At 40.3% G+C, this 17,080-nt stretch overlaps 1 non-coding gene across 1 annotated transcript; it reads right to left on the bottom strand.

The window, feature by feature from the left end:
- Positions 1–363: 363 nt before the first annotated feature.
- On the bottom strand, positions 364–470 carry LOC133787689 (small nucleolar RNA R71). The gene has a single exon (XR_009872693.1). It is a non-coding gene; the product is annotated as a small nucleolar RNA R71 (small nucleolar RNA).
- Between the last annotated feature and the right edge of the window lie 16,610 nt (positions 471–17,080).

The following is a 17,080-nucleotide window of genomic DNA, read 5'->3' as shown; positions in this document are numbered from 1 at the left end:
GCTTATGGGATTATGTACTCCCAACTGTTACGGGAGTCCAAACATATATAAGACCACCGGCTGTGGAGGCTAATAACTTTGAGATTAAGCCAGCGATTTTACAAATGGTGCAATCCACCGTGCAATTTGGTGGCTTACCTTCAGAAGACCCTCACATGTATTTAACTATTTTTCTGGAGTTATGTGCAACATTCAAGTATAATGGGGTGAGCGATGATGCAATTAGGATGAGGCTATTCCCATTTTTCGCTGCGGGAAAGAGCTAAAAGTTGGTTGAACTCCCTTCAATCCAATTCTATAAATACTTGGGAGGATTTGGCTCAGAAATTCCTTGCCAAGTTCTTTCCTCCATCAAAGGCTACTAAATTAAGGGGGGAGATCAATAATTTTTACCAGCTTGAGGGGGAATCTTTATATGACTCTTGGGAGAGGTTCAAGGAACTGTTGAGAATGTATCCTCATCACGGCATTGAAAAGTGGATGTTGGTCCACAACTTTTACAATGGATTGTGCGGTACTACTCGCACCATAATTGATGCTGCATTTGGTGGGGCATTCATAAATAAGAGTGCCAATGAAGCATATGAATTGTTAGAAGACATGGCCACTAACAATCACCAATGGTCTGATGAGAGGTCAACTGGTGTTATAAAGGTTGTCGGAGTTCATGAACTTGATGCCATCACTGCCTTGACTGCTCAGGTCGCTTCCTTGACAAAACAGTTGCAACACAATACTGTGTCTGTTAATTCCATTCAGATGTCAGCAGGTCGTGAAATTTGTGGTGGTCCTCACCAATTTGAGTAGTGTATGACAACAAAGTTAAATAACACCATCCCTATGGAGCAAGTCAACAAGATGAGTAATTTTAATGGGCAAGCCAACAATCCTTTCTCCAATTCATTTAATCCAGGGTGGTGAAATCACCCTAATTTTTATGGAGAAATAATCAGGGCAGGCAAACTCAATTCCAACCTCAATCTCAGCAGATTATGCCTCAACCTCCAACACCACCACCTAAGCCACTAGTTCCTGGAGAGAATTCAAATGATTTACAAGTTGCACTATTGACCTTGACCAACTCCCAAGCTCAGTTTATGACTGAAACTCAGCCATCCATCAAAAATCTTGAAATGCAAGTGGGTCAATTGGAAAATATGTTACAAAGTATACCTCAAGAAAAATTTCCAAGTAATACTGAGGTGAATCCTAAAGAGCGGTGCAATGCAATCTCCTTGAGGAGCGATAAGGAGTTGGAAGAGCCAGTTGAGAAATCTAGTCTTCTACCAAAAATGGAGTCTGCAATAAAAGGAAAGGTGGAAGAAAAGGTTATTGAGAACCTTGAGAAGAAGCAGTCACAAGTGAGTATAGATCATCACATAAAAATTCCTTTCCACAAAGGTTACGCAAGAACAACCTAGATAAACAGTTTGCAAAGTTTTTGGAGGTATTTAAGAAACTGCATATTAATATCCCTTTTTGCAGAAGTGCTTGAGCAGATGCCAACTTACCTTAAGTTCTTGAAGGAAATTTTATCAAAAAAAAAAAAAAAAAGAAGTTTGAGGATTATGAGACTATGGCACTTATTGAGGAGTGCAGTACAATATTACAAAAGAAACTACCTCCCAAGCTTAAAGATCCGGGTAGTTTTACCATTCATTGTACTATAGGGAATGCGGTTTTTGAGAAGGCATTATGTGATTTAAGGGCAAGTGTAAATCTGATGCCTCTATCTGTCTATAGAAAATTGAAATTAGGAGAAGCTCGCCCTACTACCGTGTCCCTACAAATGGAGGATCGTTCAATGAAGCACCTAAGAGGTATTATTGAGGATGTATTGGTGAAAGTGGACAAATTCATCTTTCCTGCGGACTTTAATATTCTTGATATGGAGGAAGATGAAAATATTCCGATCATTCTTGGGAGACTATTTTTAGCTATTTGAATGGCGCTAATTGATGTGCAAAAAGGAGAATTGAAGTTGCGAGTGCAAAATGAGGAGGTAACATTTAATGTTTTTTTTTGCAATTGAAATTCCAACGTGTTGTAGAGTGGATGTGATAACAGGAGACGGTAGTAAGGTGGAAGTGATCGAGTGAACGGTCATTGCTCAATATGGTAGTCGAACAGTACGTAATCGTGTGAAAAGGTTCTTTAGTGGGAAAGCTCGAATGTTACATGAGCGGTGGAAAGCTCCAAGAAGTTGCAACATCATAAGACGGGCTTTCTCATATGACACTTTGGCTCTTAAGGATTCAAGGGGAAGATGAATTCAGCGTCCAGCTAAATGACGTTAACGACAGCACATTTGGAGGCATTCCATGTTGGGAAAACTTATACAGGATCTTTATTTATTTTCATGTATATCTAATATTAAACAAATTAATATGAGATAACCTAGAGCATGTTTCTAAAATTAAATTCAAAGAGAAATGATGATAAGAATAATTACATTATACGCAGCGAAATAATATAGTCATTCCTTCAGTTTCTTTAACCCTTGTATCCTTTCTATCACAGAGTATTACCAAGAAACTAAACCGATCTTCAATTTTCTTCACAGCCTTCCAAAGTATCCTTAGAATCACCTAGACTAGAGTGGGAAATTCTCAACACATGAGATAGATACAGAGAGAAGAAGAGAAAAGAATAATAAGGCTTAGAAAATGACTTATGTTTGGAGAGAATCTAAAACCTATCAGAAACTTGTGTTTCAACTTGTGACTTGACTTGTGTTTTCAACTCTCTCTCTTAACATTTCTTTTATAGAATCAATTAGGTCGTTTATTTAATTAAAAAATCAATAAAATAATAGACAATTAACAACCCTAGGTCGAAATTATCATGGGCTTTAGGCCCGTGAAATTTCCCATTTGATTATAAGCCCATTGGACTTAAAATCAAGGCTTGTATTATTTTCTATTGATTTAATTAATTAAATAATTATTTAAATCATTTATCAAATTAATTATTTATAATTTGAACCTTGATTTAAACTTATTTATTAATTTAGATACCAATTTATCTTAATTAATAAATCTGCTATAATTTCTCTTTTCTTCTCAAAATTACATAACTCTGTGAAACTATCCAAAATTGACCTGGTCAACTTTGATAATTCTAATTGATAATTAAATCAATTAACTGATGCTATCTAGATGATTTTATCCAAGGTGCAGTGGGGACCATGGGCCTATGAAATCAAGCTCCAATAAGTTATCATAAATCTAACAAATAAATTTACTAACTTATTAATTGCTCGTGACTCCACTAAAGACTCAGAATTGCACTCTTGAATTCATAGAACACTCTATAACAAATATAGATACGCAATTAATTATACATTGTTATAACCATAATTGTCACTCAATCCTCTATAGACGGTCTACAATGAGATGGGACTAAAATATCGTTTTACCCTTCATTGTATTTTATCCTTAAAACACTTAGTTCCTTGTAAATGATATTTCAGTAAACTAATATTAATTACTGAAATGAGATGCCTATCATTTAGCACCTTGAACCAAACTAAAAGGAAACCATCATTTCACGTCTTCATCAGAAGCTATAGATGTTCATATCTATGATTAACACTCCCACTCAATTATACTACTGAGTTCCCAAGATGTAAGTATGCACTAGTCCGTAGGGTAAGTTGGTAACGAACAAGTCAAAGAACTCAAATAATACAATCAATTAGAATACTAACCACTCATAATTGAGATTGAATTGACCTATGGTCAACTATATGATATGACTAGAATAGATAATAACGGTATGTTTACTTATCCCATCAACTGTCAATATCGGTCCAGTCCGATGTAACAAATACATTCGATCTTATTTACTTTGCTAATGTTCTAGAAAGAACATAACACTACAATGTGTAAGTAGATCATATCATAGATTGCCAAGTAAGTGTAAATCCCGTGCACTGACTAATCTTAGGACTAACTTATTTTTTAACATATAATCATATTTATATTGCACTGTGATTACGTCACTATAAATACGATTAGCTATATGCTCGGGATTTGATAAAATTTTATATTAAACAAATAATCATGAAAATAAAACATTTGAGCAAAGTGATTGACCAAGTAAAAAAATGATTTCAATTCTTTTATTCATAATAAATGAGATTACAAAGAAATCAGGTTTTAATTATGGCATAAAACCCTAACATTCCAATCCTTTATTTGAAATTTTATTTATTAGTTTTATTTAAGTTTTGGATTATGAACACTTGAAATTTTAGTATTTTGAGTATTTATTTATTTTAGGATTAGTTTTAATTTTTGTCGTTTAGTGTTAAAATTGTAATTACAAATTGTACAAAAAATATATATATGATCACGATGCTACTTCGAGCCCAACTCATAAATTTCCAAGTTCAATCCATATCAACCACCACATTTTGGCTACCTGAGGGAGACGGTGGCAAGGGTCCTTCATCGTGAGCAGTCCGAGTTTGTCAAGTAAATTTCTTTTCCTTTGCTTTTATTTTGAACATTGTGGACAATGTTCATATTAAGTTTGGGGGAGGAGATTTACTTTCATTTTGTATATATTGAGTAGTTTGTTTTACTTGTGTTTGTGTTTTAGTTGTGTATTGTATTTGGTTAGTATTTTATTTACTATGTTGTTGTGTCTAGGATGTTGAGAGTGTCGTTTTTGTGTGAATCAAGTTTTCAATGTTAGCCTCTAATATGGAAGAAAATTTCATGCAAATTTTTTATGAATTGAATCTGTGTGCTTGGTTAGACTTCATTGGTAGCTTGTTTTGATCCATGAAAAAAAAATGAATGTTTAGCCATGATTGGAATTTTTTTTGCAATTTGACTTGGAAAGTATGCATTGTTAAAATTGGCTTGTGGTTTGATGTATGAATGAATCTAAAACTTGCTTATTTATCATTTGAGATGAAATCCTAGATGAGATATGCTGTAACGCCCTGGCTACCCCAGAACAGTTACGATGAACCGGAAATTTGACCCGCTACCCGAGTCCTTTGGTGAAAAACATGATATAAGTGTTATTGTCAGGTTAAGGTAGAAAACCAGTAAAAAGGAAAGGGTACATTTCATTAAGTAAATAAACTGCTCATGAGCCTTTCAAAATGTTTACAAGTAGTTCGTAATACAAAAGAGTCGCTACGGTTCCAAATTTACAATCCCCGCCGGCTTAAGCGGCAAAAATAGGGTAAACCCCTAGTCCCTCTGAGAACTCCTTGACCGTGGCGGTCAAGCGACCCTGTATGTACACAACGTCCCCCAAGCTCTCCACTCAGGGCTGATTAAGCTTTTCTTTTCCTTTACCTGCACCACATAGCACCCATGAGCCAAGGCCCAGCAAGAAAACATAATAAAACATGATATAATATCAACAACGACCATAATAACCATACAGGACTATCAGTCCAACAAATAGGTGACAATAGCCAAAAGTCACAATAATGAGCATCGCTCCCTCTAGCCATGTGAAGATAGGGTCACCAGGGCTTAACGGTTAAGTGATTCTTTCATATGTTCGATCAGGACAGGTGCATGGTGATTAGTCACCAACATAACCTTCCTCACGACTCTAGAGTCGAAGCTATGGACAACGTCCCTTAGCCACGTGACTAACGGTCACCGGGATCGTATACCTTGGCTATAGACATCTGGTCGTAGACCAGGCAAGTGCTTATATGTTCTTCGACCTTAGGGTCGGTCCCGCATTAATGCCATAGAGCCATTCAATGCGTGATCGTCGACTTTAGAGTCAGTCCCTGACTAGTCAGTGTCATAAACAGATAATCATCATTCATTAGCATTTAATATGCAATCCACGTTCACATATATCAACCAACATGCCTCAATATCAAACCATGCATGTTATATACCTGTACAGGGTGCAACTGTATCCATACACTGTTTTCTTACCTCAAGTTCGAGCGAGAAGTATGACAAAGATGACCCCTGAGAACGATCGATCTTTTAGTTCCTTAGCGGTTACCTAATCACAACCAATTGTAACTTCCATTAATGAGAATCCATAATGATAGGGTCTTAACCTAAGCACCACCCTCAGGACCTCGAAACATGCCCACACGGTGAGTAGATTCGATCCCGGGCCTTAAAGATTGAAACCCCAAGTCAAAAACCCTTAAAAACACTCAAAACGGGGTTTGGAAGGAATAGGGTAGCGCTACAGCGCTCAACCCCTAGCGCCACAGCGCTTTACTCAGAACCTCCCAAGCGCCAGAAAGCCTCCTGAGGAGCGCTATAGCACCCAAGGGTGGGCGTTGTAGCGCTACCTCCAGGCCCAAACACCCCTGAACCGACCTTCTTCAAATTCCTCGATTCTAACTCGATTCCCAAGCTTCCAAAGCCTATTCTTGATGCCAAATAAACCCAAAAACCATCCCAACATACCCCAATCATCACAAGCATGAGAACCCTAGCCAAAACTCCCAACAAAACCATGAATTCACCCTAGTAAACTCAACTGCAAAACAAAACCAAAACAGAACAAACCAGAGAAAGCCATGGTTAGAAACTTACCCAAAGCTTGGCTTATGATAGTCTTCAATGGTGGAACACACTCCCAATCTCCCAAGGCTTGCTTCCTAAGCTGGAATCCTCAAAATTGGTTCAAAAACCACAAAGAACAGTGAGGAGAAGAAGGTACGGGAGAACTCTAAAGTATACTCTGTTTTCCATCACTTTACTCAGCTATCAAAGGTTATATCTATCCTAGGGGTGAAATGTCCATTATACCCCTAGGTCAATTAATAGTTTCTAAAGCTCCCAAGGGCATTTTTGGTACTTCCCTCCTAACTCGTTAATCATAATTAACGCTCTCCAATTCCCGCTATTCTCAATAATCAAAAACACCAATAACTCACATCCCGTTACCCTTTATCTCCCGGTAATGCTCTAACCATCAAAATCACCCCGAGACTCAACCCAAGTCCCGACACTAAAACCTGTTGTGACTAAACCGCTAATCAATATTCTACGATCGTCTCATGTCGAATAGCTCGAACAAACCAACATCATAATGTGGTCTCAACATATATCATCGACATGCATACAATTAACATTATATTATAATATAATTCTCATAAACATGCATAAACGCATTTAATGGCGTAATTAAACAATTAAGGCCCTCCCGGCCTACTAATCCAGCCATTAAACCACATTAGGAAATCTGAGGCATTACAACTATCCCCTCCTTACAGAAATTTCATCCTCAAAATTTACCTGAACAGCTCGGGATACTGACTCCGCATATCAGACTCCAGCTCCCAGGTCGTCTCCTCAACCTTGCTGTTCCTCCACAACACCTTAACCAAAGGTATTGTCTTGTTCCTGAGGACTTTATCCTTCTAATCAAGTATCTGAACAGGCTGCTCCTCAAAGGAGAGATCTGGCTCAAGCTCCAGATCCTCATAACTCAAAACATGACTATCATCAGATACATACCTCCGAAGAGCAGAAACATGAAATACGTTATGCACGGCCGACAACGCCGGAGGCAAAGCTAGCCTGTAAGCCACTTGACCAATCCTCTCCAGGATCTCAAATGGACCTACAAACCTGGGACTCAGCTTGCCTTTCTTCCCAAACCTTCTCACCCCTTTCCATGGCGAGACTCTGAGGAAAACATAGTCCCCTACCTGGAACTCCACGTTCCTGCGTTTGGGATCTGCATAGCTCTTCTGTCTACTCTGAGAAGTAAGCATCCGAGCTCTAATCTTATCAATAGCCTCACTGGTCCTCTGAACTGCCTCAGGACCTAAGTATCTCCTTTCACCTGTCTCATCCCAATGAATGGGAGATCTACACTTCCTACCATATAGCATCTCATAAGGTGCAACACCAATGGTAGACTGGTAACTGTTATTATAGGAGAACTCTATCAAAGGCAGATACTTACTCCATGATCCACCAAAGTCCAGTACACATGCCCGCAGCATGTCTTCTAATATCTGGATCGTCCTCTCAGATTGCCCATCTGTCTGAGGATGATAAGCTATACTGAACTTCAGTTGTGTTCCCATGGCTGTTTGTAAACTCTTCTAGAACTTGGAAGTGAATGTAGGGTTCCGGTCTGACACGATCGACCTAGGGGCTCCATGGAGGCGCACGATCTCTCTCACATAGAGATCTGCATACTGGTCAACGGTATAAGTAGTCCTCACCGGTAGAAAGTGAGCTGACTTGGTATAGCGATCCACTATCACCCAAATGGAATCATGCTGACCAACAATCCTGGGCAAGCCCACCACAAAGTCCATTGTGATGTCTTCCCACTTCCACTCCGGAATATCCAGAGGCTGCAATAACCCTGCCGGCCTCTGATGTTCAGCCTTGACCTGTTGACATGTCAAGCACTTAGCCATGCACTCTACTACATCCCTCTTCATCCCTGGCCACCAGTACAACGATCTCACATCCTGATACATCTTCGTGGTGCCTGGATGCAAAGAGTAAGGTGTAGTATGAGATTCATCCAGAATCTCCCGCCTCAATGCAGTGTCTAATGGAACACATATCCGTCCCTTATATCTCAACAACCCCAAATCATACACCGTATAGTCCCTGGATGCTCCAGCCAAGACATCCTCTCTAATCCTGATCAGCTGTGGATCACTCAACTGACCCTCTTTAATCCTCTCTAGCAGCGTAGACTGTAGCGTAATATTGGCCAACTGGCCCACCAGTAACTCTATACCAGCTCTGGCCATATCATCAGCTAACTCTCTGGCTATCAGCCTAATACCATGAATCTGTCCCGGACCCTTCCGGCTTAAAGCATCAACTACCACGTTGGCTTTCCCTGGGTGATACAGAATCTCACAATCATAATCTTTCACTAATTCTAGCCAATGCCTTTGTCTCATATTCAAGTCCTTTTTGGGTGAAGAAATACTTCAGGCTCTTGTGGTCTGTATAAATCTCACACTTCTCTCCATAGAGATAGTGCCTCCATATCTTTAAAGCGAAAACCACCGCCGCCAACTCTAAATCATGGGTAGGATATAACTCTCTCTGATTGCATCAAAACACAGCCCAAACCCTGATGAGAGGCATCACAGTATATCACAAACTTCTCCTGGTCTGTAGGAAGACTCAGAACTGGAGCTGTAATCAACCTCTGTTTCAACTCCTGGAAGCTGTTCTCACACTTGTCTGACCACACAAACTTCTGACCCTTGCGTGTCAGCTCAGTCAACGAAGTAGTAATCTTTGAGAACCCTTCCACAAAACGCCTGTAATACCCTGCCAATCCAAGCAAACTTCTAACCTCAGAAGCATTCTTTGGCCTTGGCCAATCCCTGACCGCCTCAATCTTTGCTGGATCCACTTTAATCCCCTCCTTACTGACAATATGCCCAAGAAAGGACACCTGAGACAACCAGAATTCACACTTCTTGAACTTTGCAAACAATCTGTGCTCTCTCAATCTCTGTAGAACCAACCTCAGATGCTGCTCATGCTCTGACTCAGTCTGAGAATACACCAGAATATCATCGATAAAGACGATCACAAACTGGTCCAAATAATCCTTGAACACTCTGTTCATCATATCCATGAAAGCAGCAGGGGCATTAGTCAACCCAAATGATATAACTAGAAACTCATAATGCCCATACCTAGTATGAAAAGCGGTCTTCGATATATCTCCCTCCTTGACCCTCAACTGATGATAACCAGAACGAAGGTCGATTTTAGAGAATACCGTCTTACCCTGCAATTGATCAAACAGATCGTCTATCCTTGGCAAAGGATACTGGTTCTTAATTGTCAACTTATTCAGTTCCCTGTAATCTATACACATCCTCAGAGAACCATCTTTCTTCTTTACAAATAGAACTGGCGCACCCCAAGGTGAAAAGCTAGGTCTGATAAAACCCAAATCCAACAGCTCTTGCAACTGTACCTTTAATTCTTTCAACTCAGCTGGGGCCATTCTGTATGGTGCTCTAGACACTGGCTCCGTCCCTGGGGCCAGTTCTATAATAAACTCAATCTCTCTGTGTGGTGGCAACCCTGGCAAATCCTCTGGAAACACATCCAGAAACTCACACACAAGTCTAGTATCCTCTGGTCTCACTGGCACGACCTGGGTGGTATCAACCACACTGGCTAAGAATCCAATGCAACCCCCTTGCAACAAATCCCTAGCCCTCAATGCAGAATCATAGGAATACGGGGTCCATGCACAGTACCAACAAATACAAAAGGATCCTCACCCTCAGGCTCAAAGGTGACCATCTTCCTTCTGCAGTCAATGGTTGCCCCATACTTGGCCAACCAGTCCATACCCAGTATCATATCAAAGTCAGTCATAACCAACTCTATAAGATCCACTGACAACTCTCTGCCCTCCACTATCACTGGCAAAGACCTGACCCACCTCTTGGATACAACCAGCTCCCCAGTGGGTAACAAAGTACCAAACCCCACAGCATAGAAATCACAAGGTCTACACAATCTATCAATAACGCTACTAGCAACAAAAGAATGTGTAGCACCAGAGTCAATCAATACATTATAAGCAGTTCCTGCACTAAGAAGCTGACCTGTAACAACTGAAGGCGAAGCCTCAGCTTCTGCTTGAATCAAAGCAAACACTCGCGCTAGGGCCGAGCTGTCTGCCTTCCTGGGCTCTTCCTTTCTTACCTTAGGGCAATCCTTCTTCAGATGACCCACTGCTCCACAAGAGAAGCAGGCCCTTGCCTTACACTCTCCCAAGTGATGCCTCTTGCATCTAGGACACTCGGGATAAGACCTCCAGGCTTCACTGCCCCCAGGACGACCTGTTGTAACACCAGGAGGTCTCCTGTCAGGACCTGGAACTAGGAAGGTGTCAGGAACCTTCCTCTTCTAATCACTGGGGCCAACACCCCTACCAGAACCCGCAAATGGAGGACCTGGCCTCCTGAAATCCCTTCTGGCTGCACTTTCACGCCAGATCTTAATCTCTGCAGTTTCAGCTGTAAGCGCCTTCTCCACCACCTGTGCATAAGTAGTCACTCCTACCATAGTGGTGATGCGCACATCTCGGGCTAACCTGGGCTGTAGCCCCTGTAAGAAACGCTCTCTCCTGGTCCCATCAGTGGGTACCAACTCCTTGGAAAACTTTGCCAAACGGTCAAACCTTAAGGCATACTCGGTTACTGATAAGCTTCCCTGAAGTAGCCTCATGAATTTATCAGCCTTCGCCGCTCTAACGGCGTCATTATAATACTTTTCATTAAACAAAGTCTGAAATTCCTCCCAGCTCAGGAGATTAACATCCTTGGTCTGGCCAACCACTTCCCACCAAATCCGGGCATCTTCCCGAAACATATAGGCAGCACAGGCCACCCTCTCAGTACCAACTACCTTCATAAAATCCAGAACAGTGGTAATCATGCTCATCCATTGTTCAGCTTTGGTAGGATCGGCACTGCCTTCAAACACAGGAGGTTGTTGTTTCCTGAACCGCTCATAAAGAGGTTCCAATCTGTTTTCAACCCCAGGCAGTTGCCCAGTAACTGGCACCGACACAGAAGGTGCCTCTGCAACACTTACAACCACAGGCACTTGCTGCTGTCTTAGGAGACGAAGCTCCTCTCCCTGTTTTAACACTATAGCCTGCAAATCATCAAACAACTGTTGCCAGTTTGCAAGTGCTGGCTGTGGAATCTGAGATTGGTCATTCTCTTGACCCTGACTGTTATTATTCTGGCCTGGATCACTCTGGCCAGCTGACATGTCTGTCTGTCCTGAGTTCATTCTGTCACTGATACCTTACTGAAACAATAATCAATACGGCCAGTCAGGTAGTAATAACTAAACCTCTTGCCGCCTCACGGTCCAAGAACAAACAGGCAACTATCACATTCCACAGTCACTCAATATTCACAAGCAGATACATGTTTATGGCATTCAGCACTCAGCATGTATCACATAATAACTTATAGACAACCATACTAATAAGCAGGCGCCAGCAATCTCAGTACTAATCAGTACACATTTGCTGAAGATATAATATCCCAGGGCACAAGCTCAACATAATATCTCATACACACAGGTAAAGCATATATATCACATTTAAGCAATTATACATGTAACCATTTAGATAGCTACCAAACCATGAGTCGAGCTTGACTTCGGTGATGTGTGTACATACCCAGCCAGTCTACAGGAACCCTAACCTTGGCATTGCTCTGATACCAAGTTGTAACACCCTGGCTACCCCAGTACAGTTACGGTGAACCAGAAATTTGACCCACTACCCGAGTCCTTTGGTTAAAAAATGTGATCTAAGTGTTATTGTTAGGTTAAGGTAGAAAACCAGTAAAAAGGAAAGGGTACATTTCATTAAGTAAATAAACTGCTCATGAGCCTTTCAAAATGTTTACAAGTAGTTCGTAATACAAAAGAGTCGCTACGGTTCCAAATTTACAATCCCCGCCGGCCTAAGCGGCAAAAATAGGGTAAACCCCTAGTCCCTCTGAGAACTCCTTGACCGTGGCGGTCAAGCGACCCTGTATGTACACAACGTCACTCAAGCTCTCCACTCAGGGCTGGTTAAGCTTTTCCTTTCCTTTACCTGCACCACATAGCACCCATGAGCCAAGGCCCAGTAAGAAAACATAATAAAACATGATATAATATCAACAACGACCATAATAACCATACAGGACTATCAGTCCAACAAATAGGTGACAATAGCCAAAAGTCACAATAATGAGCATCGCTCCCTCTAGCCATGTGACGATAGGGTCACCAGGGCTTAACAGTTAAGTGATTCTTTCATATGTTCAATCAGGACAGGTGCATGGTGATTAGTCACCAACATAACCTTCCTCACGACTCTAGAGTCAAAGCTATGGACAACGTCCCTTAGCCACGTGACTAACGGTCACCGGGATCGTATACCTTGGCTATAGACATCTGGTCGTAGACCAGGCAAGTGCTTATATGTTCTTCGACCTTAGGGTCGGTCCCGCATTAATGCCATAGAGCCATTCAATGCGTGATCGTCGACTTTAGAGTCAGTCCCTGACTAGTCAGTGTCATAAACAGATAATCATCATTCATTAGCATTTAATATGCAATCCACGTTCACATATATCAACCAACATGCCTCAATATCAAACCATGCATGTTATATACCTGTACAGGGTGCAACTGTATCCATACACTGTTTTCTTACCTCAAGTTCGAGCGAGAAGTATGACAAAGACGACCCCTGAGAACGATCGATCTTTTAATTCCTTAGCGGTTACCTAATCACAACCAATTGTAACTTCCATTAATGAGAATCCATAATGATAGGGTCTTAACCTAAGCACCACCCTCGGGACCTCGAAACATGCCCACACGGTGAGTAGATTCGATCCCGGGCCTTAAAGATTGAATCCCCAAGTCAAAAACCCTTAAAAACACTCAAAACGGGGTTTGGAAGGAATAGGGTAGCGCTACAGCGCTCAACCCCTAGCGCCACAGCGCTTTACTCAGAACCTCCCAAGCGCCAGAAAGCCTCCTGAGGAGCGCTATAGCGCCCAAGGGTGGGCGCTGTAGCGCTACCTCCAGGCCCAAACACCCCTGAACCGACCTTCTTCAACTTCCTCGATTCTAACTCGATTCCCAAGCTTCCAAAGCCTATTCTTGATGCCAAATAAACCCAAAAACCATCCCAACACACCCCAATCATCACAAGCATGGGAACCCTAGCCAAAACTCCCAACAAAACCATGAATTCACCCTAGTAAACTCAGCTGCAAAACAAAACCAAAACAAAGCAAACCAGAGAAAGCCATGGTTAGAAACTTACCCAAAGCTTGGCTTATGATAGTCTTCAATGGTGGAACACACTCCCAATCTCCCAAGGCTTGCTTCCTAAGCTGGAATCCTCAAAATTGGTTCAAAAACCACAAAGAACAGTGAGGAGAAGAAGGTACGGGAGAACTCTAAAGTATACTCTGTTTTCCATCACTTTTCTCAGCTATCAAAGGTTATATCTATCCTAGGGGTGAAATGTCCATTTTACCCCTAGGTCAATTAATAGTTTCTAAAGCTCCCAAGGGAATTTTTGGTACTTCCCTCCTAACTCGTTAATCATAATTAACGCTCTCCAATTCCCGCTATTCTCAATAATCAAAAACACCAATAACTCACATCCCGTTACCCTTTATCTCCCGGTAACGCTCTAACCATCAAAATCACCCCGAGACTCAACCCAAGTCCCGACACTAAAACCTGTTGTGACTAAACCGCTAATCAATATTCTACGATCGTCTCATGTCGAATAGCTCGAACAAACCCACATCATAATGTGGTCTCAACATATATCATCGACATGCATACAATTAACATTATATTATAATATAATTCTCATAAACATGCATAAATGCATTTAATGGCGTAATTAAACAATTATGGCCCTCCCGGCCTACTAATCCAGCCATTAAACCACATTAGGAAATCCGGGGCATTACATATGCTTAGGAAAGTGATTTAGGCAATTTCTTGGAACGTTTGAGCCTTTCAAGCCAACCCAAAATTAATTTTCCACTGCTACCCTCGTTGAGCCTAAAATTATCCTCTTTGTTGTTTGACACCAATTGTGAGCTAAATAGATATTTTGTTAGTTTTCATTCCTTTACCAAATTACTATGAGCATATGGATAAATAATGGGGAATGAATTGTAATGAGATGTGATTAGTTTTGTAATTTGGTGTATTGTAATGAAGAGTAAAAAGGTTGAGAATTGAAAAAAAAAACAAAAAAAATAGAAATTTGAAAATTCAAGCTACACTCTTGTTATGCTTTCACAAAAACAAGTTTGGGGGAGTTTAGATTGAAAAAAAATTTATGATCAAGTGAAATAAGCTTTTCTCAACCTTTACTTGGGTTTATATGGGGTTTTCTTTGGAAATTGTTTGGGTGAATTGTTGGTTTGTAAGTTCATATGTTTATGGTAATTTGGAGCCTAAATGACATATATATACCCATTGCCTAAGCCTATTGTTATCAGCCTAAAGTCCTAGTGATTCTTGAGCATATTTTGTCTACATTAGTGGAGAGTGGTGAACAATGTAGGCATATGGATCAATGGTTTGATGGATTGATGGTGAGTTTTTGGCATGCACACATAGATTCAATTGTTGAGTAATTTTTGTGGTTATAGTTGAATAGGTATTTTTTGGACTGAATCAGGTTGTCGGTGTGGTTTAACTAAAATTCTGGATTGTTTCTACAAATAAGGATTTAAGAATTTTGTGTGAGATTTTATGAAATTGAGGTTAATTCAGTGTTGTTGACTTGATTCATAAGTTTGTGTCATTTGTGTTTTTGAGTTGTCTATGTGTGGGTGTTTAGTTTGAATCTTTACGTGAGGGTAAATAAAGGTTAAGTTTGGGGGACTTTGTTGGGTCTAGTTTTGTGTTGTATTTTAGGTAGTTTTTATTAATCTTTTTAGTTGTTTAGTGCAGTATTATGCTTTGCTTTTGCTATTTTTAAGGTTTTAGCTTATAAATAAAGAAAAAGAACAAATGGAGCATATTGGCAGAAAAATGATGAAAATTTGGCTTTTTGGTATTTATTTCGTGAAAATATGAATCCTCAAGCAATTTTATGCCTTCAGTGAATTTTCGGGACAAAAATCACAAAAATTGAAGAAATAATTAAGGACCGTGGCGCGGCCCCATGATGCTGAGCTGCGACCCGGTCCAAGGTAGAAAGCCTGTTTTTCGAGGATAGACAATGGGTCACGGCGCAGGAATAGAGGGTCGCGACGCGCCTAACTTTGTCTGCCTAGAAAATTTACATGGGTCACGGCGCTGAAAAGGTTGAGCTGCAGCGTGCCTAATGTCCACGCAAAGCCTAAATTGACACGGTCCGCAACGCTTGAAATGCTGGGTCGTAGCCCGCATTGCTTCTGAAGAAAAAATTAGGTTTTAAACCTAATTTTGAGAGGAGAGAAAGAGAGAAAAGAGGGGGGAACGAAAATCAGAAGTGGAGAACACCTCGAAGAGCATCTCAATTCATTCTAAAGAGTTTTTTTTCTTTCTATTTCCTTTCATTCTTATGTTTAGCTTAAGTGCTTTTGATGTTTTTAGAATGATTATGAACTAGTTTCATTATTAGAGTTTCTAATTGACTCTCTTGAAACTCTATACTGATTTAATGCATTTGTCTATTTCTTCTTCATCTAAAATTTACTCAATTTATGTTTATTGTGTATGTGATTGATTGCGCACCTTTTACATACGATTTATGAATTTGAATCAAAATCTGAAAAGTGAGATTTGAATATGCTAAAATTGAGTAGACGTAGGTTTCAATTTAGAACGAGAGTATCAAATTGGTTTATGTGATTTAGGGTTGTACTTATTGCTTCATATTGTTTGAATTAACCATAAAAATGTAGGGAATTCACATTAGGTCAAGTTTTCTATTTCTTAATCTGAATAGTTAATACTTTTGTATGCCTGTCATTTTAGTGAGAAGAATTTAAGGGGTAATTGCATTAAAGAATAATAGAGTGGATAGTAGAGGAGATCAGAATCCCTAATTGTTCTCGTTCGTGAATTTCATTCTTGTGTTCTTGTTGTTAATTTATTTGTGCACTTTACATTTACTTATGCTTTCTTAATTTCAAATTTTACAAATCCAATTTTCGTTAGCCAAATAGAAATTAAGAACTAATTAATTGGTAGTGGATAAATCAGTCTTCGTGGGACGATACTTGGTCTTACCAAGATTTGTTACAAATTGCGACTGTGTGCACTTGCATAGCTTTAATTTTTGCAACAGTCAGTCGCTTGGACTTAGGAGAGGGTTCATTTTGAACCCAGTCATCATCTTCGTCAGAGGAGTTTGTGCCTGTAGTAAGGACCTTTTTCTTCCGCTCCGTAACATGCCACAGCAAATCAGGATCGGAAACGCCAGAAAGACCATAGGCATTGAGGTTTGTCGCAGTAAAAAGGTAAGCCGCCATCTTCTCCATAACTTCTACCTTAGCCAAGGTCTCAACGCAAAGAAGTTGTTGAGAAGATATTTTTGGAGGATGGAGGTCCCTTGAACCACC

The sequence above is a fragment of the Humulus lupulus genome, chromosome 6 (assembly GCF_963169125.1).
Source record: "Humulus lupulus chromosome 6, drHumLupu1.1, whole genome shotgun sequence".
NCBI lineage: Eukaryota > Viridiplantae > Streptophyta > Magnoliopsida > Rosales > Cannabaceae > Humulus > Humulus lupulus.
The sequence above is the reverse complement of the archived record's forward strand: the minus strand, read 5'-3'. Positions and strand labels throughout refer to the sequence as shown.